Source organism: Saccostrea echinata, unplaced genomic scaffold, assembly GCF_033153115.1.
Source record: "Saccostrea echinata isolate AGI-Se365-2 ecotype Australia unplaced genomic scaffold, CSIRO_AGI_Sech_v1 ptg000028l, whole genome shotgun sequence".
In the NCBI taxonomy this organism is placed as follows: Eukaryota; Metazoa; Mollusca; class Bivalvia; order Ostreida; family Ostreidae; genus Saccostrea; species Saccostrea echinata.
In genome coordinates, this window is record NW_026889777.1 from 787,919 (window position 1) to 809,676 (window position 21,758).

Below are 21,758 nucleotides of genomic sequence, written 5' to 3' on the forward strand. Positions count from 1 at the left end.
ACAATTACTTCTTGGCAAGAAAAGAAAAGGAGGTTGGTGGCAGAGCAAGTCTCAGGACTAAGTGATGTGGTTGTAAAAATCACCAAAAATGTCACAGAAAGGGTTATGACTTTATTAACAACACTTATTGACGACGATGTAAGTAGTTCATCGAATTCTGATATTCAGATATTCAGGTGAGTATTGACATAGTATTGTGCATACATTTCACAGATTCCCTTTACAGATAAAGTGTTATCGTAAATTCTCAGTCTAGTGCATTGCCCGTTGGCGCTGATCCAAACAAATGTAATGGACAAACAGGATTTGTCAGAACAGCAATAGAAGCTCTTATGTCTGAAAAATCTAGGTAAAGATCAGGTCTAATCAGTACATTGATTTTGATAGACTGTTAAGAATAGATAAATAAAAAAGGTTCATCCCTTTTTGCAAATGAGAATGGTGAAACTCATGATCATGTTAATTAACCAAGTTGTGAATGATGCTGAAAAAAACTCATGTATTTCATCTATTCATTACTGGATTACAGCTTGGAATCGCTATGAACCGGTATACAGCAATATTGTGAAAATATCCCGAATAGCAGGAAAAATTAGCATTAAGAGGCCGTAAGAAATATTGCTGATGCCAAAGGTAAAATTTTAAAAAATTATGCCGAATTTAAACTGCTAGATTTACAAGGACAGGTGGCATGGGAGATTTTCACATGAAATTCTATGTAAATGCTAGCTTTAGACAAAAGTCAGTTGTGAAATTAAGGAGATGCAATCAGGGTCCATTCCAAAAGTGCCTTGTTTCCAGTATCACGAAGGCAAGCATGCAGTGCCTTACAGGTTCATTCTGTCTCTCCCAAAACAAGTAGTATTTTTTTTTATTTGAAAAAGAGACATATCAAGTAACATGCTGAATTTTTTTTTTCTCACATTCTCTCACACATTCACACTTCCCATTCTGACTTTAAACAAGAATAAAATAAAAGAAAATTATTAACAGATACAAATATTCCATTTGAAAAAAAATAATTATTGTTAGTGCTTAAATAAATGTTTATTACTCAAAAATATTTATCCATGGTGACCATAAGTTTTCAAAATTCTTCATTTCAAATTTTTGATATGCATTTTTCTATTTTGTACTTAAGATTTAAATAATGTAGCAGCCCATTAATCATAGGTATTTTGTTTTGCTTCAAGCAGGAAAATATATATTGCTTTGTATATAGAATAATGAAATTCATCACCCTGTTATGATAAGATAATGGAGTTTCACCAAAAATAATATTACACATGTTAAACCCAACTCTTTTAGAAGTTTTTGTAAAAATGTGCATACTAAGATTACTCCATAATGAAGAGATTTTTGTGCAATTCAAAAATATATGTCGCAAGTAGTATTGCTGTGGTGGCTATCACCAATTTATGCACTGTATAAAACGAAAAAGCCCTTTCCTTTCCTAAAAAGTTCGACCAATAAACGATTAAAACAACCTAAGAATATACTAACAAAGGGATGGCGACAGGGAAAGAAAGCAGATTACCTGAATGGCTAGCTGGTTATGATGATGAATCCAAAGCTTTAATAAACGTTTTTTTTAAAAAAAGATCTTTCGTTGGAAATATAAGAGAATGCCCTGGTAAAAAAAAAATAAATTCTGCTTTTCAAAATCCCAAGTTGATATAAAAGGAAATTTTGGCTGGGAGGAGTTACGTGCACCTGGCAATAGTTATATCATAACTTACTCGGGATATGAATTGGATTCAGTTACAATGGAGTTAGGCTTCCAGAAGATAAGATTGTTGAATGTGTTGGTGAAATTAAATCATTTTTACAACAACAAAAGTAACAGTTAAATTATTGTAGTCACTTAAAGGGTATATTAATTTTGTATGTAACGCAGTGTTGCAAAGCAGGTCTTTCTATAAGAGTTTTATAGAGTTGGCCATTGGAATTAAAAACACATCATATAATTAGACTGATCAAAGTAGGCTAAGAGGATCACATTGTTTTTCTGAGTTTTCTTTCAAAATTTCATGTACCTTTTGAATATACCATGTTTTACTTGATGTGTGGTTTAATTTCACTGAAATAAAATTGTATAATGATCCATCAGGGACTATTGGATTTTTTGCCTTGCTTGATAGACGGTGGTTTCAAAAAATGGGATAGTAGATGGATATATCAGAATATATCTGTTTTTGAAATTGAATCCTATTATTGGACTTCCTGTGAATACTTTGCCAAAAATCTTGGTAATAAATGCATTTTGTTAAAGGACAGATGATATAATCTTTCAAAAAGGAAAAAAAAAACATGAAAATAACAACTAAAGCCATAATTATATAAGGAAAATGAATAAAGGACAAGATAGACTAAGACCCCTTTTTGGCCCCTGGTTTGGGATGTCTGATATATGATGCAACAGTTTATCAATAGAAACCTGTTGTTACCCCTGTCACAAAATGAGCATTGGTTCTAAGTTATGGAATACACAGAGGTCACAGGAAGGTCAGAAAATAAAACAATTTCCAAATTTTCTCATTTTTATGCAAATTTTCATCGATTTTTCTGTACATTTGTTTCAGAAAACATACAGCACAAGCTTGCCTATCTACCAAATTTATATATTTCATACACTAGTATCAGATGCATTTTATGTATTAAAATCCCAGATAGGCAAGCTTGTGCTCTATGTTTCCCGAAGTGAAAAGTATCTAAAATTTGATGAAATTCCACCAGAATTGAGGAAATTCGGGAAAATGTCCTACTTCTGCACCCTCTTGTTGCCCCGTGTAAGCTTTGAATCAAAATTAGTGCTGGTTTTAAAACAAGCATTGTTTTAAGCTCTTAACAACAAACTTTCACAATTTTAACTTTGTTCTGATTTTTACATCAAACAAGGGGCCAGATTCGGCCGTTACCATACCTTGTCCTTTAGTAGCATAGATTTTAATTTTCCATTCAAATTTTCACAATAATGTCATGCAAAGTGATAAAAAAAACTATATGGATTTCAAAGGTAAACGGAAAACAAGTAGAGTTTTGAATATCATAGAAGACATATTTTTAATATTTTAGAATTTTGATACATGGATCATTAAGAGACTCGGCCAATCACAACTCATGTTTGTACTAAGCTATTTATGATGGGATTGAGCAAGCAATCCTTCATTTTGTATATTCTAATTGTTAAGTATAATAAATTACAATAGCTTTTTTATAATTTCATAATGCCAATTTAATTATAGTTGACTACTTTAATTAAAATATATGTAATTAATCTGCCAGAATCTAATGGTCAAATGAAGACAATCAACAGTGGTTTTAGAAAATAAGAAGTTTCAATGACTATCTGAGAAACATCCGTAGCGATTCATTGTAAGACAAACCGTATCATCTTAGAATTTTGACAAAAAGTATGCCATTTTTGTCTGATTGCGATGGCACCTGATCCCACCTCTGATGTTTGGAGGTCCGTGTTTGCTCTGCTCCTATTTTGTATTGTATAATGGACTTTTGAGCTTGAATACTGTTCGTTATCTCCATATATTTCATCTGCCTGCCAATTTGTTAATTTTCAAAATTACTATTAAGTAGAATGTCCTTGTAGGTTGAAACCTGGATCCTTTTGTTTAAAGATAAGTTAGATCGAAGCTCTGTGAATGAAAAACATTGTGTAATGTGATGGAATATACAAAAATATACCATAAACTAATATTGCACTTTGTGCATTCACATCATCCTCATCTACATCTATAAACATGTATCTACTTGTTTGATTGTTTGATTGATTGTATGTTGTTTTACGCCCCATTCGAGAATTTTTCACTCTTATAGAGACGTCAGAATATACCGGTGAAGGGATTCAAATTTTGACCTTTACTCGGCACTCAGGGCCATTGAGCACTGAGGAATCTTTATCGTGGCAACGTCTGCCGTGACACGGGGCCTCGGTTTTTAAGGTCTCATCCAAAGGACCCGCACATTTCACATCAAAGTGCCGAGCGCATGGCGAAGTAACAGTTGCTACCCATTTTTATCGACTTAGGTCAGTCGCGGCCGAGATTCGAACTCACGACCTCCCGATCACGAAGCGACTGAGAGGCTCAGGACTGACTGAGCTACCGTGAACGGTCCTCGTTTGAAATTAAACAATAATACAAAATTCAATTTGCTCAATGTAAAAAATGTGAATGAAATGGATTTCAAATATATTGTAAAATTGCTTACAATGTTCATGCCATTTAAGTTAATCAGATTTTTATGGAAGTAATAAATTAAAATCATGATTAGTCATGTTAATATGGAACCTTCCTGGGATAGTGTAGATTCAAGTATGTTCAAATCATCAACCACTGGCAGTAAGATTGGACCACTTTCTAGTATATATTTAAACTATTCAAATTGAATACTGAACTGCTTTTGCTCTTCTCTTGCAGTGTACAAAGTGCTCAGGTATGCGATGTGGCCCATGGGCCTCTTGTTTCACTGATATCAATTGAGTGCGAAGATTTCTATTTATCCTGTAAATAGCCTGCATCAATTGATTTTCAAGAAATTAATCCCGTTAGTCTTAGGTTTACAATGTTTACATAAAATGTTATCTGTTCGGTGAAAAAATCAATTTTGAAGTCGGTACTACAGTAAGAATTCTTCACCAATCTTCTCCTTTATATGGAAGCCGGTTGGTGCCAGGTAGAAAAAATATTTTATCTGGCGACCGCCAGATAACTTTCTGGCGGCCGCCAGATAAAATATTTTTCTACCTGGCACCTACCGGCTTCCGTACCTTTACATGCCACCTTTAAAACTATTAAAAATATTACACAAAATATAAATTTATGAAACAAGATATTAACCGGTGCTCACATAAGTTGAAGAAGATGTCAATCAATTGAATTTAAATCAGTCAATTGAGTTAAATATTTTAAGCATCTAAGAAAACAAAAATACGTTTTACCAATTTACCAATTAAAGCACAAAAGTCCATAGTTATTATACTGAAGAATATATTCTATGCTAACAATAAAAGAGGTAAAGATTATATAATTTTGCAAATGAAATCACGTCCTTGGAACGTTTAAGGGGGAACTGAAACCAATTATCTCATCAACTCCTTAAAAATGAATAGCTCTGAGAAAACAACCTCATCACCTTGACTGACTCTGAACTAAAGACCTCACCACCCTTTCCTTGAAATTGATTGGCTCTGAGATTAAGATTTCATCACCTTTTCCTTGAAATTGATTGGCTCTGAGATAAAGATCTCATCACCTTCTCCTTGAAATTGATTGGCTCTGAGATAAAGATCTCACCTTCTCCTTGAAATTGATTGGCTTTGAGCTAATTAACGACCTCATCACCTTCTACTTGAAAGTGACTGGTTTGGAGTACCGAGTACGAAACTCATCACCTTCATTAAATTATTGGCTCTGAAATGAAAATTTCATTAACTTCTCCTTGAGAGTGATTGGCTCTGATATGAAGATCCTTCCACCCACTCCCTCTACCCACCCCCTCTCCAAGTTCATGACTTACAGTTTGTGAGATTGACATAACGATAGAAGATGGACAGAAATAAAGACACAAAATTCCTTTGTATCTTTTGTCCACACTTTGAGAAATTAAAAAGGTATTACCCTTAATGTTTGATAATGGTTTTCTTTGTAATGATATATATATATATATATATATATATATATATATATATATATATATATATATATATATATATATATATATATATATATATATATATATATATATGCAGATGAAAGTGAAAAGTTGAAGATGGAGGAGCTGTTAGTCATAAACGTTTATAATCAGTAAACAATCAAAATATATAACAGATGATACAGATTAAAATAAGAGTTGTAACCAATTAGCCATTGTGACGTATCTATTGCGTGATTTTTATTAAGTGTTGAGAACAAAATAGACCTAATAGATAGAAATACACTGAAATTGTTTTCTTATTAAAGAAAAACGAATTAAACATTGAGACCGAAACTTTTACATCAATCACCTCAAAAATTTTATATCAGTCTGTTGGATTAGAAATTTTTATTCAACGGGTCTATGCCATAATTAAAAAGAAAAAAGACTTGAAGGAAACTTCTTTAATGTCAATTGTAAGGACTATATTCTTTTTGTTTCTTTCTTTTTGTGATTTAAAATTTATTGGGAAGATGAAATTTAATGAATGTACACATATGGAATTATTGAAGTATAAACAGAAAAATAAAATGTGACGATAACGAATATAAATCATGCTTAAACATCCAATTAAACAATACAAATTGTGATCAGAGCCTAAACGATGTCATGTTTTGTTATCCATTTTGCGAGTTTCTAAAAATTACCTGATATCTAGGAATAAAGTCAAAAAAATAACATGCTATTCTTACCCGGTATTAAGAGGAGGAGACCTTGATCTTGTAGACATAGCAAACAATTTTCTTTTTAAAAGTCAGCATTGAATGATTCTAGATGTATGCATGAAACTAAGTGGTGTTTGATCTGAACACCCCCCCCCCCAATTTGATTTTGAGAGTAGTTAAATTTATATATTGAGCTTACAAAATAATGATTTGGACATCATTAGGAAACAAAGATCTCTTGCAAATAAAATGCTTTCTTTGGTTGTTAGAATGGGTGTTAATGTTGCAGCAGTTGCAGAAAAAGGACATTACCAACTTAAGCGGCATTAGCTGCAACGTTAATTTACATATACAGGACACTCCCGGTCAATTAACGTAAATTGAATTGAATTAAAACAAAACAAAAAACAAAAAAAAAACAAAAAAAAAAACAGATTGAGTGAACTAATTATAAAGTGGTCGAAAATGATTTTTACATAAATGGAATCTAATGAATGATGGAAATGCCATAGCACTATTTTAATTTTTTTATGATGACGAATAAAAATGAGGAAAAATTGTTGAAAATGGACTTTGAGGCAATCTGGGCGCACCAACTCGAGAGAGAGGAACACAAACGTAACATCAACAGTACAAGCTTGCAGACCAAAGTCGCACAATCGGTTTTTTTTTTTCCAGTTCGGGGATGAATGAGACGATAATTATTGACTACTTTAATAATTCCGATTTCAATGGTAGTGACGATTACGCAAGTGGCAGGATGGCTAGCCAGTTCTTGATGGCGTCGATGTTGACAAAGAAGTTAATATTACAAAGGTAACAACGATCTCGATTAATATAAAAGTCAATTTTCGAAATTTTTATGGTCGTTAGCTTTATTTTGATTGAAAATACAACCATTCGTTAGGTTGAAGGTTGACTGACGTTTTTGATACACGGTTTAATGGGATTTAAAGCAAATGTGACCGGTCACGGATCTCAACATTGATAATTTAATTCATCATGTATATCGACGCCGTGGAAATGAAAGGTCGTATGTGGAATTTTGGTACTTTACAGGAGGCAATAAAAACTGTTTTTCAAAGAATATATTACATGACAGTGGACATAGAGTTGAATACTCGTACAAACACTTTGTAGCCTTATGATGTTTTGAAATTTAAAGTCAATACCTCTTGCTAAAGTAAGCAACACTGACAAATATTTTTGCTGTTATCAGGATATTTTGTAAAGCACAACGTCCAAATTTTAATTTTTTCTTTGGAAAGTGGCCTCTTTTTGCTCCTATGTTCCGGTAGTGTTGCTTGCTAGATCCATCCTTTTTCTCCTAGTTGGGCAGTTTATAAAGCGCCAGAATATTGTTAACACCTCCTTTTCTGGAGGATCAAATCAAAGATGTTTTTTTCGAGGGAAGACATTGCCAAACAGCTGAAATTTTTCACATTTCTCCTAAACTGTTCAAATTCCTGATGAATATGATCTTCGAGAAACCGTTTAATCTGCGTTTCCTGCAATGATGTACAGTAACTGCAATAGAGAAAAAGATTTGATGCAATTTGACTGCTTTCACCTTAATATTATTTTACTTGATTTATTTTCCTTTTTTAAAATGTCAGGGTTATAGGGCATCAGATCTGTGTCATCAGACCTTGGTGCAGTTTTCTTCTTTTTTTCGTTTTAACGACGACGGACCTAATTCATTTCTGCAATAGATTTTTCATTCAAATTTTAATATGAGGTAAAGTGACTTTTGGTGAGTTAAAATCTATAAAAAAAAATCAGATAGTCATCGATGAAGATTTTTAATGGGCAGCGTTTCAAAAGTTGGCAATGGAAGTCGAGAATTACTAGTAATGGGAAATTGCCAATGTAGGGTATATGAGTGATCATTGAAAAAAATTCTGCAATAGAATTTTTACTCATATTAAAGGACAATGTTAACAAGACAATTTACCAAAAATAAATGGGTCATCGACGTAGATTTTTCAGGGGGTCGTGTCAAACACAGATGTAGGGCACATTTCGGGGGAAATTTTCAATGAAAATACCTTGGCCAAATAAATTATTTATTTATAAAATCAACAAATGAATATAAATCGAAATATTTACAATATTTTTGAATTGAGGGGAAACGTTTGAACATCTTTAAAAGAATTAAAAATGTATATTTTTTCATCTTTTGCAGTACATAATTAAGTCAATTTGATTCAAGGCATATGCGCGGTTTTCTGTGCAGTGGCGTGAAATTTCGAATTAGGTCCGTCGTCCTTAAATTTGTGTTGAAATAAGCCTGCATCATTAAAATCTGGTCAAACAACATTTTACTGCATGTGGTAACAATGTATAGGAATCTTCATGAAAAAAAGATTTGTTTTCAAAAATATTAGTATCGTTATCATCTAGATCAAAAAATCTATCACCTTTCGTATTAGAAAGGATGCCGTCATTTTCAATTCATGTTTTTTTCCCTCAGTCGAGTTCAACAATTTAAAAAACTTTATTCCCGACATCTTCAAAAGGTGCATCTTCAATTGAAGAGCCATCACATTTTCCAACCGTTTTAAAAGGAAAGGTGATCAACATAGTTCGTTACTTTGAATTTTTCGTTTGCTTGTTTTATATTTTTTTTAAGTTAATATTTTCTTACTTTTTGTCTTTTTATTACTGAAAGATGGGGCCAAGTAATAAAGAGGGGTTGTTCTTCCTTTTTCTATCTCCAAATGTAGCTTTTGCTTTTCACTCTATTTTTTCTCTGAAAATTTAACTCTGTCGTACCGTCATCATCCTTACAATTTTTAGCTGATATTTTTTTTTCTTTCATGTTAAGAATTGATTTTCTGGCCATCACAGTTTTTTATTGATTTTTTTTTTTTAGTATATTCTGTAACTAATTTGCAGTTATAATTTTCAGAATCAGTAATTCTTATATTTGTATTAAGTGTATGTTCGATATAATTGAACTCGCATCTGCATTAAAAATTAAAGAAAAAAAAATAGTATGGTTTAAAACGTTCAGCAAGTGAGACAAGTTATAGCTACGTAAGTGTCCATCACATTATAGGTCTACTCTTATAATTTATATAATTATTGGTTAACTTTCAGTTGAAATGTTGTTTAATATAATCTTTTGGTAACATTTGTTTTTATTTGGGTGCAGAAAAACATGACAATGCCTTAATATATTTTAAATGCTGTAAATCCTGCTTATAATTTTACTTTGAATGTGATAAACTTGCATTTTTTTTTAAATACAGTAAACTTAATAGATTTTGCTATTTGTTTTAATTAGCGCTTTTGGCAAAACGTACCTTCTGGCACATAAAGTACATTGCTAAATGTCTTTTTGTGCGTTTTTATCTAGCACATTCAGGAATGCACTAAATCAAAGTTTGTTTACTTATGAAAAAAAATTTTGCCAAAACTTTTACATGCAAACATAATAAATTTAGAGTAATAATTCTACATTGAGGCTGAAATATTTTAATATTATGTTGTTATAAACGTACATGTATTACTTCTGAAATAATTGTTTTTCATCAATTAGCCTATAATTTTCTTATCAAAATCTATTTGTTCAACTATTCATTTCTTTTTTATATTATGCATGCAACCACCAGCAAACAATGTTTGCAAACTAATAGTGCCGGAAGTTTTAAGGAAAGGTCGCATCTGCCACATACGACCATTCAGATTCAGTCAAATAGTAACAGATAATGTCGTATGTGCCACTTACAACCTTCCATATCGATGGGTTGTAAATACGACAAATTAATATTTTGTGTAACCATGGTAACTATATGGAATATAACCACCATTTTTGTGAGAAGATGTAATTTGAAAATCGAAAAATCACAATAATGTCGTAAGTGGCACCTACGACCTTACGATTTCACGGCGTCGATATGTCATTGTTCACCTGGTGTCCGTTAACTAATTAATTTACATTTTGTGTGTGATATTCATTGAATGGTGTTATATGAATGTTTCGATGAAATTTGTATCTGCGAAAGCTAGGTAAAAATGCATTATCACTCACTTACCAGCATTATCACTCGTTATATCAGATTGTACATGAAGTATTAATTTTTAATCAGTTCAGCAGTGTATATAACTTTTTTATTTTCATGATTATTGAAATAGTTTTACATTGACGTAAGATATAGTATTGTGACAGGGATCGACACAATGTTCAACGAAACATCGTCTTACGAAACAAGGGATTCTTCTCAGATCTTCTACGTTTCAGCTGGCATTCTTCTGACTACCTCAGTAGCATTGAACATATGTTCTTGTGCATTAATGATGAAGGACAAACACCTTAGAAAACACAATCAGTGCCTCATATTCGTAAGTATTGCATCAACCGAAATTGTAGTGGACGTTTCAGGATTTTTTTTGGTGTATTGGAAAATATACAATGTATACCTTTGCAGTCTAATTAACCTTCTTGGAGTTGCCGGGAGGCATGTCGTAGTTGTTCATCTGCTGTATCTGTGCATCGAACGTTTATTTGCAATTTCTATTGCTCTGAAGAATTACTTCAAGTTGATGACATCATTCAAATGCCGATTGATTTTCTTGGTGACTTCTTTGATACTTTCTATAACTCTGTTTTTGCCTTTCTGTATTTTATTCCCTCGGGAAGAAGCAAGTCATTGTGAACCTCATGAATTGTTTGGGGATAATGTACGAATTGTTCTCAATTTCTCCAGGACTACACTCTCCCTAGAAATCCTTACAATATTTGGCATCTATCTGTATTTGGCCCGAAAAATTAGAAGGCTTATCTCACCAATATCAATTTCCGTCTTAGATTCTAACAAAACCAGGACTGTGGGCAATAATCAGGTAAATCCCGTATTTACTAAAACTTTGGATGAAAAAGTCCAGCATAGCAATCAAAATTCAACATGTGCTCCAGGACCATCAACAATTGATGCTAGTGTTAGAGGTCAAGATATACCTATGTCCTCTCAGAGTGGGCCATTACATGAAACAAACACGTCTGCACACACAACAAAACAGCGAAGCAAGCAGGGTGGGACCATGTGGAAACTGAAGGCGTTTAAGATGTTACAATCGGCGATACTGACCACATTTATTCCATCATTACCTATGATTGTATCTCAAATTTTAGTGTACATCAACCCAGACTTATTGAACCCTACAATGGGCAAAGTTGTAGCTTTATGCAACGTTGTGCACGCAGTCATTTTTCCTTTGGCTTTTATCATTAATATAAAATACCCCAACCTTTTTTGAAAATGAAATGTGTTATGCTTAGCTTATTACAACTTAATTTTTCAAGATAGCTAACCAGAGGATAATACTATGCGCAAAATATGATAGCATGCTTGTTTTTAGCATACGATCAAGCTATACAAAATTAATATATATACGTCTTTGTCATGCATGAGTATATTCGGCAGGGTTTGATAAGTTTTGCCATTGTATTTTTTTAAATATATTAATTTGATTAGACTTTTAAAAAATCAAAAGGCAAACAATAAAACATAGCCAAAGCAAATTACATTAATGGACATCTTCAATTGCTACGTTATAAAAAGCAAACACTTAGTGTTAGAAGTTCTTTCAACTATGGCCCGGCTGGACACATTATTACTTGTAAATATATTTCTCGATGACAACCTTAAAGCAATCACGTAAAAAGTCCAAAAACTTAGGGAGCCCCAGTCTTTTAAACGGGGAGAGAACTTTATCTCTTCAATGATTTCCACCGAGAATTACGCTAGATGATTGGCTAAATATAAGATAAGACCTCGGCACCATGTGAGAATGGATAAAGAGTTTTAGAAGTATATTTACACTAAGACAATTAAAGGGGAAAATGAAAACATAGTATTTTTCCGTTTTCATCAGACCGGAAGTGATAAAGAAATGAGAAAGACAGCATGAAAAATAAAGTACACATCTGGTGATATAAATTAAACGCACAGTTTCCTTTCAAAGGATGAACTTCTTTTAAAAGGGAAATGTTTGACGTTTTAACGTAGGTCGCGGGTTTGCAGGCCATTTAAAAGTGTCCGAAAACATACCATGAAAATTAATTATATGAATCCTATACCTTCGTTTTACATTCTCTGAAAATTTTATAAAATTCGTCTGCACCGTTTTTGTGTAATTAAATCTCAAACATGCCATTGTTGTCGTAACATTTTTGACGGTATTCTATTAAATTATAAAACGTCGTTTTCGGCTCTTTTTGAGGCAAGATTTTGCTTAAAAATTTTTCAATAACTTTTAAATGGTGCAGACGAAATTGTTTCCCCTTTGATATTTCAACAAAGAATTGATTTGAAATAAATTAATGTGATAAAATTAATATGTCTTCGGGTTAGTTTTCGCGTTATTTAATATGGATAATTGCTTTATAAATAGAGGATATTCAATGTTTTGTAGATGAATATGGAATTTATTTCACGAGTGGGACAGGATTTTTTGATATTTTCACGAGTGCGAAGCACGAGTGAAAATATCAAAAAATCCTGTCTCACGAGTTAAATAAATTCCATATTCATCTAAAAAACATTGAATTTTCTGTTTATTACATTTTCTTTGATTTTTCCTTTGCCTCTGTCTTTTCTTTTAACACAATGTCATAGGCTTGACGTCATAGTTGAGTGGTTGAGACGTCATAGCTTAGAAGTTGTGTGTCAGATTGAAAACATTACATAGCATGGATTTTAGCAACATATTTAGGAAGAAATTTGCAGTTTTAGCTCTATCAAAATGCTTAGTTACTATATCTCTATCTTAGGACAAGCCAGAAATTATTTTTTACTTTGATATCCTTTCACACTGTGAGAGAATATCATTTTTGGTATCCTTTCACACTGTGAGAGAATATCACTTTTATTCAATAAATAAATCACAGTATTTCACTGTTGAAGAAAATGTAATATTTATATCGCAAAATGTAACATTTTTAAGAACGACGTCATAAAATATCGTGACGTCATGCTTGACGTCGTGAATATCTATCCGGTATTCAGTGCAGAAAAATAAGACAAAATAATTTTTATAAAAAAAAAATTCACGTCTATCTGCTTTCAAGTGACCCGTGAATCGTATCATAATAATTCAATATCAATGGAATGATTATTAGACATGTTTCTCTTCAGATTAGGTTTTTTTGTACGTCTTATATATTATTGAATTCACGCAAGGGACGTAAAACAACAGTAGATTAAACTTATCCTTACATTTGGCTGTGTATTTTTCTTTTCCAGCGTGCTGGCAGAAAACGGTATCCTCTAATCTAAGTAATTCAAGTATATAAAATGCTTTTATTTAGACCAGGAAGGCCTTCAAATCTACGAATTTCTGCCAAATATCGTCCCGGCTAAGTACAGTTACTGTATATTTTTAGTATATATTTAAACAAAATATTTATTTTACATACCGCATTTTCAGAGAGGTAAATGGGACAAGAATTTAAATTAATTTTATCTAACGTAATCAACAGCCAGTTTTTTTTTAGAACTTTAATTCTACTAGTTTGACATGGAAAGCAGAGTGAATAAAACCTGTAGGTAAGAGCATTACAAGCTGTCGCTTAGGGGACGAACATTTCATTCGGGGATGGTATGGGGTGGGGGTGGGGCTTGCAGATTTTGGAAATAAATAATCTGTCATCGAAAATGTTGAAAATAAATAATCTGTCCTCGACTGGGCAAGAAAAAAATCTGTCTCTGACTAGTTCTAGCACCACCCCTCCCCCCCCCCTAGAATGGGAGTTTTCAGCTTTGTTTTTCTTTCTTTCTTTTTTTTTCTTTTTGCTTGTCAGACTTTTTTCAGTGAAGAAATAAATAATCTGTCCTTGTTTTTTTTTCTTTTTGGAAATAAATAATCTGTCCTTCACCGACATGAAAATAAACAATCTGACTCGGTAAAATTTACCACCCCTCTTTCCCTCAGAAATAAATAGTTGTCCCCTAACAGGAGGTCTTGCAGAAAAGGCCCGAAAAGATGAGATTGATAACAAATATAATTAAACGTTTTTTAATACTTCCAGTGTCGATCATTCGAATCGTAATAAGCCTTCTTCACTAAATTACCAATTCCAACAAAAGTTATATCTAAGTATTGTATCGACTATACAAATCGTTAAAAGCCTTCATTATTTGTGATAAGTCGATGCTTAAATAATATAACACTAAACTACCAATTCCAAGAAAAGTTATAGCTATATTATGATATACTGAAGAATTTAATAAAACAAAAATCATCGCAGATTTTTTTTTCATTGTGACGTCATAATCAAATGTGCGCAAGAAAGTCGCCCAAATCATATAAATTGCGTACCCAGTTTTAACGACGTCAGCAAACCCGCGACCTACGTTAAAACGTTACGTTTTAGTTTTAGAAAGTTTTTGAAACATTTCAGTCATTGGAAGTAAATTTGATCTGACGCAGCTAAACTGGAACCCACAACTTCATATATATATATATATATATATATATATATATATATATATATATATATATATATATATATATATATATATATATATATATATATATATATATATATATATTGCCCAGAAAATGTTCAACCAAGCTACTCACCATACATTAACTGCATGGAAGGAGAAATTTCTGATGTACTGTGGTACAATATATTTAAGAAGTGGTGGAAATTAATGTGAATTCTCAAAAGCGCCGAATTACTAAAAACAAAACAAAACACTCTAAAAAAAAATACTCTGAAGTTGGTTTTAAAAAAAATGCTACTTAGAGAGTTCCTTATTGACATTGTTGACATTGTTGGAATGTGATTTGTACTAATTGTGCTTCTTTATTAGCTGATTTTTTTTTTATTTTAAGGCAAAAATTATTTCAAACTTCGTGAAAGTGCATGAACGTGTGTCGATCAATTGCGTACCGAAATTCATATTTAAAATAATTTCTTGATAAAAGAAAATTTTAAACACTTTTATAACATTTTGGTGTGAAATGCTTTAGACGTTGCGCACGGTGTTGGTGTCATTTTCGGTAACGTCAAAATGACGTTATTTTACGTGACGTTAAAATATCGAGATAACGTCGTTTGTGTTCTTTCAAATTAATTTTGTCTGTTTTTGTATATTTTTAAATACTAAAAAAATATTCTATTAAAACTTTAAATCTCTAGTTTATTGTTCATTATTTATTCAGTATTTCCTTCATTGCTGCACATACCTATATCATAATAATCTTTACATTTAGTAATACGTGGTGCAACAGTGAGGAATATACATTTACATCACTGAAGTGAACGCGAATCAATCACACTTTTTAAAATTGTTAGGTGAGTGTCCTCTGAAAGGATAAATTCGTTCCTATTAATAGGAAGTTCATTTTTTGAGCACATGTAAAGAATAGATTGTACAGGCACAATGGCAGATTTTTTCTGGTTGAGCTTAAATTTCAAAGGATTTTCTTTGCATTGTATAAAATATTTTCCACGAACACTTCGTCTCCGGACTTGTATGATGCTCCCCACTTGTCCGTTTCGTCTTGTTGGAGAACTATTGATTTTGATGTTGCCTTAAATAAATAATAATCACTTTCTTCAGACAACAGTGCAAGGATGCAATTTTTTGAAACAAGTTCGGAAAGTGGATTTTCGTCGTCGGCATCATTGATTTCGTGTAAACGCATTTCAGGTGAAAATACAGTAGATTTAGGGGTGCCCAAGAAATCTGTATTAGTACATTTGATAACGTTTCCCTCTAGACATTCTTCGCAATCATTACAAGAGAGATATCTCACATAATTGTTTCCCGATATATTTGAAAAGAGTTGATGGATGGAGCGAATACCAGGAAGAGGGCTGTATAGTCGGGGTTGATCTCTTGGAATTTCTTCTACAAATCTAAAAATTCGACGTTTTATATTTGAAACACCTTTCGGATTTTGTAATTTTTCATTGGCAAATTGAAACAATTTTTTTGCATTTTGAATTATGTACTGTCGAAGCAGAATTGCTAAGTCAGCTTGATTTTTTTAAAAACCCGCCAGCTGCATCTTGCGGTCCTTTAGCATGACTTGTTTCGAAAAAAATTCGGATTAATGTTGTGTATCCAAATTCAGCAACAGATTCAGAGACATCTCCGAAACAATGCCTACTCTTATACTGTGCTGCACAGCCATCACAGAATTCGTGCATTGTATGTACCTCGCATGAAATGGATTTAAGATAATCGGAAACTAATTTCTGACAATGGTGAGTAAAATATTGGTCATGTTTATCGTCTGGAGAAATGGTGAAGAAATGTTCTGTTATCAAAGTGGGATCTTCCATTGTACTTTCAATGCCATCGACTTCGAGAATCGCGTGCCTATGAATTATTGTTACATGGATTGAAACCTCCGTTCTTTGAAAGTAGTTTGATTGAATTTCATTTTTATCCCAGCATTTGTAATTTTCAGAGAAGTCGTGAATAGTTATACAATGACTGTGCGGCAAACTTTGTTGCAAATTCTTTAATTGTTGCATTTGCCATTTGGCACGCATAAAGTTCAGCAGGTTTAGTAACTTTTTTGTCATCATAAGTTTTTTGGTTTCTCCCCCTTTTGATTTTACAGCCTTATATTCGAAACAATCCCATGTTACATCTGGGGAGTTATCATTTGATTCTCGCTCCTCGGGATAAAGGTATAACTTGTGAACACCGCAGTGTTCACATGTTCGATCTAAACAAGCTTTCATGTACTGTTCATTATTTGTGGGACAGAGTGTTTGAGAGACTATTTCGTCAATATGTTCATAGAGATTTGGATTCGAAACGTATGTTTTCCTGTAAGTCATGCATGCTCTAAAAATGTATTTCATCTCCAAATGATAGCGGCAACAACAAGTTACTCTATCTCTTGGTCCGGCTGAACGAATATAGTATGGTTTACACGCCTCAAATAGCCTTTGACATACTTTAATTTCAGGGTATTCTAGTTTGAAATCGTTATAAATTTCTGTTTGGGTTTTTTCTAAAATTTGAACTGCGTGTGATGAGTACTGTTTTGGACCGATTCTGACCCGCTTTACGTCATTTTTATTTCCAGTCGGATGAGAATTTTCGGGGGCGCACCAAAACTCGTAAATAAGTCTTCTGTTTTCATCAGACAGAGCGTCGGACCTTGTTTTTCGCTTTGTACTTAAGGTATGTCACTCGTCAGCTTTTTAGAAAAGTTCAGGCAGAACCTCTTACTTCAAAACTATATATTAAAATTCAATTTTCCTAACATATTTTAATGAAACAATGTAAATTGTTCAACATTCAATGAAAAAACTGCTCAAAAATTCATAAAGAACCAAGATCTATGAGGGACTATTTCTTGCGGTGGAAGGATATTTAGCAAAAAATTCTGCAAACCTGCACATTTATTAAATTTAATATCTTGAAACTTTAGCCTCACATACTTTTACTCAGAGAATATTTTCCGTTATGATATGCTAGGAATATTAAATATAGGTCCTAATATATATTTTTATAACAAATTTTACACCTTCCCTCAACAAACTTTGCCGAGAAATGAAGATATATTAAAGAGGTCAAGATAAAATTTACACCGTTTTTGGCCTGAAAATCGCATATTTTGACCAATATTTCAAAATTTACATCACTGACCCCAACTTTTTCTTTCATTATTTAAAACTACTCGATACTTGTGACTGATCAGCACTTAAGTCGTAAAAAGTTTGATACAAGAAAATATTTTATTGCCTATTTAGATTTTTAATACCCCAAATATGTTACTTTTTTGGTGCAAAAAGGTCACACAATAATTTACGCGCATTAATTTGCAAGATTTGTTCAATGATAAATATTATTCAAACTATTTTACGTAAAATAAGATTATATTTATTGCCATGGTTACATCTGATAAAATATGATAAGGGTTGAAGTGATTAACCAAAGAGTTAAAATTTAAGTGCAAAAAGGTCAGCCTAATTGTACCGTAGCTCAGTCAGATGCACACTGAGCCCCTGTTTTCTCTGCGATTTTGAGTCATACTATATGAGTACTTATCCAAAATATACTTCTCAAAAAATCCCTGATATAACAAATTTCACGAGTGACATACCTTAAAACCGCTTAAGATACATCAATGAATTTTTTAACGTTTAATTAGCATCATCTTTCTTATTTATATAATAAATTATACACCATTAGTTTTATTTTTTAATAAATTGTTGATGTTTTTGAAAGCAATGGTATGTCCAGGCGGCGCAACCTCGAAGATTACGTTTTTTCTACCTAAATCATGTAAATGTAACTTAGAAAAAAATTTTCTTTTTTTTTTATATGAACATTCGTCTTTCAAAAATCCCGTTAATTCACTCATGTGGTATGACACAATTGTACCGTAAAATTTGCAATTTTTACCCCATTCTGTAAGTTCTATGAAATTTTATCGTGAAATTTATATGAAATGTCCAAACAATTATGGGGTTGTAATGACGTCAGAAAGGGGGTGGGTTTCTTTTTCCAATATTCTATAAAGTTTCACCCTCTGGAAAAACTGGCATAGACCTAGGAAATATTTAAATGGGCTACTGAAAAATAAAATGCATTCAGAGTACTTGTTTTTAAACGCCGAAAAAGATTAGAGAGACGAGAGATGTAAAAGTGAATGTCGATTTGTAGTAAGGGTGTTCAAAGTTTGTCACGCCGAAAAGTGATGTTGATCATGTGTGATAGATGTTGAACTCCGACAAGCAAATATGCTGTTATAATCAAGTGAGAATCTTTCAGATCTATTTACAATATTATATGCATTGAAATCAGCTGTTTATGACATTGTAAAATCATATAAACAAGACGGGTTTAAATCTTTACTTAACTCCAAGGAAACTCTTCAAGATAAGTGTATGAGGTAGAGAATGCGGACATTGAAAAACAAAGACGTCATGAAACTAAATGGCGACAGCGCCGGTTGATCATATCATGTCTTTTTTATTTTATGATAATTTGGTAAATATTCAAGGTATCAAGCTAAAATTTTCAACATTTCTTTATCTTTTGTTGTTTTATGTTCATCAAAAATTTTGTAACCATAGACTACATAGTATTAATTTTATCGCATCAGTCCACGAACTTTTCGAACAACCCTCGTATAGGTGAAGCTAGATGACTCTGAATGAAAAATTTTATTGCGTACAACATAGGCCTTTGATATACGTCGAACAGGAAGTCCAAGCTTTTTAGCAAGAGAAGATTTAGATTCAGACTTTTTTACAGAATCTCCACTGATGGAGGCTGTCAGGAAATTCATTACCTCCCTTGATTTGTCACACCTTTTCATTTTCAGTCTTGAAACAGATTCTTTTATATCACCGAGCACAGAATTTTGAAGGATTGAATTTTCTTTTTCTTCCGGAGAGGGAACAAGGTTTTTAGTTTCTAGTATTTTAACCACTGGTGAATTTTTGTCTTCTAAAAATGTAGCAATGGTAGCAGCTTGTTTCAAAGGAGATTTTGGCAAGTTTGATTTTGATTTTTTCAAAGTTCGACTTTTTTGCATTTTGTTTTCAAATGATAGCTCAGTGGCTTCCTTTAATTCGCCCGATATTTGTTGGTCTTGTTTTTTCTGGCGCCACCTTATTTGTCTCTCCATTTTTTTGGTGCGTTTAAATTCATTTAATTTGTTAAGTTTAGATTTAAATTCTCTTTCTCTTTGTTTTCTGACCCTGTTATTTTCTCTTTTAATCCTTTCCAGTTCGCGCTGTTTTCGTTTTCGTATTGTTGCAGCTTTTATGTGTGCATCTAAATAGAAAATCTGACAAACTTGTAATTTCGCCAAAATAAATCACATAATTTTATTTCTCAAATATTTAAAATTGTATTTAATGCAACACATTTTAATAAGAATTTAAGAAATGCGCGATTGACTTGAATTAATTTTTCCCAGTACCAAACATTGGACTTTTACTTTAAATTTCTCTTTAAAAGAAATGATTACTCAATGTTTTACACGTATCAAAAACATAACATTTCATGTTTAAATTTTATTGGGGTTTTATACAGGAAAAAAATATCCGGAAAAAAAAAATAACAATCGTGGTGGGATGTTTGTACCTCGAACAGGACATTTTTGTTGGGATGCTCCGTTATTTTCGGAGTTTTGTTCGCTGTCTTTTACCCTCTTTCTCCATTGAATAGTTTGTTGCACCCTCTTTTGCCTCCTTTCTTCCTTATTTATTTTAATCCGTTCAGCGGCTGTAAATTTACTCGTGACTAAATAATGTGTAAGTATACACAGTGTAAGTACAATTATTAGACCTCAGATCTGTTTAACCAATTACTTACAATTTACAAGATATAATACAATTTACAAGTATTAATGAAATATAATTCCAAAATCTAACTTAAAATATTTGATTTTTCTTAAATATCTAATTACCCGCCATGGTCCTTCTCTCTTTCCTCAACTTGTTACGCATGTCTACACACCCATCTTGCATTTTGAGCCAGCGTCCATGGCATACAAATTAAATGACATCACAATTGAAATGACGTACATAATTAACATCATATTTTTAATTTTTCCGCTAAATTTCATGGAGGTATTTTATATTTTAATGAAGTTATCGACATTTTGCTACTGCATGTGCATTGCTCTTGTTACCTGTCTACATGTAATTTTGACGTAATTTTCGTTATATTAGACTAAATATATTTTTAATAATCGATTTTTGGACATGTTTTTTAATAGAAATGTATAGAGAACAAAATTACCAACCGAATGATATATAGCTTTAAATAGTAAATACTTTCCATCACACATAAATGAGAGGTTAATGATCCTGCAATTGTAATTAAAACTTTTTGACACCAATAGCGTGCGCAACGTCTTTAGCAATTTATAAGTCTTGATAAGAATAGACCAACGCACCTGTTATAACAAAAGTTTTTTTTAGATTCGTTTAAAATAGTCAAGAAGAGTTGAAATTAGAACCAAAAAAGTATATAAAAAAAGGCCGATAGAAAATGACAAAAAGGTGCATTTTTCCAGCAAACAGGAACATCCTCAGAGGGTATTCATGGTCCTGTATAAAAGTACTTTTACTGGTTGTCTTACCATTGCCTTGCGACCTACGCTTGGTCAGGAGGTCTATCCGTTGACCAATGAACCCCAACGTGGCACCACCCTCCAATTAAGGTATACCTACATTAGTATTATTATTTTTATGGGCTCATTCCCAGTCTCTGCACCAATTTTATTGCTCTTGGTCAGGAAAATAGTAAATTTGCATTTCCGTTCTGATTTTATTACTTAGTATCAATAGGCCTGATTGGTCCATTCTGATGAATTCCAGTACAAAAGAATATACAAAAATATAGTTCATTTTACCAACATCATCCAATTTGTTCTAAC

The 21,758-nt window shown here is 32.4% G+C and overlaps 1 protein-coding gene and 1 pseudogene across 1 annotated transcript in view; one reads left to right on the forward strand and one right to left on the reverse strand.

Annotated features, from left to right (window-relative positions):
* Positions 1–21,758, forward strand: part of LOC133194003 (zinc finger MYND domain-containing protein 11-like) — a 187,921-nt gene that overhangs the window by 83,900 nt on the left and 82,263 nt on the right. The window lies entirely within an intron of this gene.
* LOC133193884 (uncharacterized) lies at positions 15,643–19,997 on the reverse strand (annotated as a pseudogene).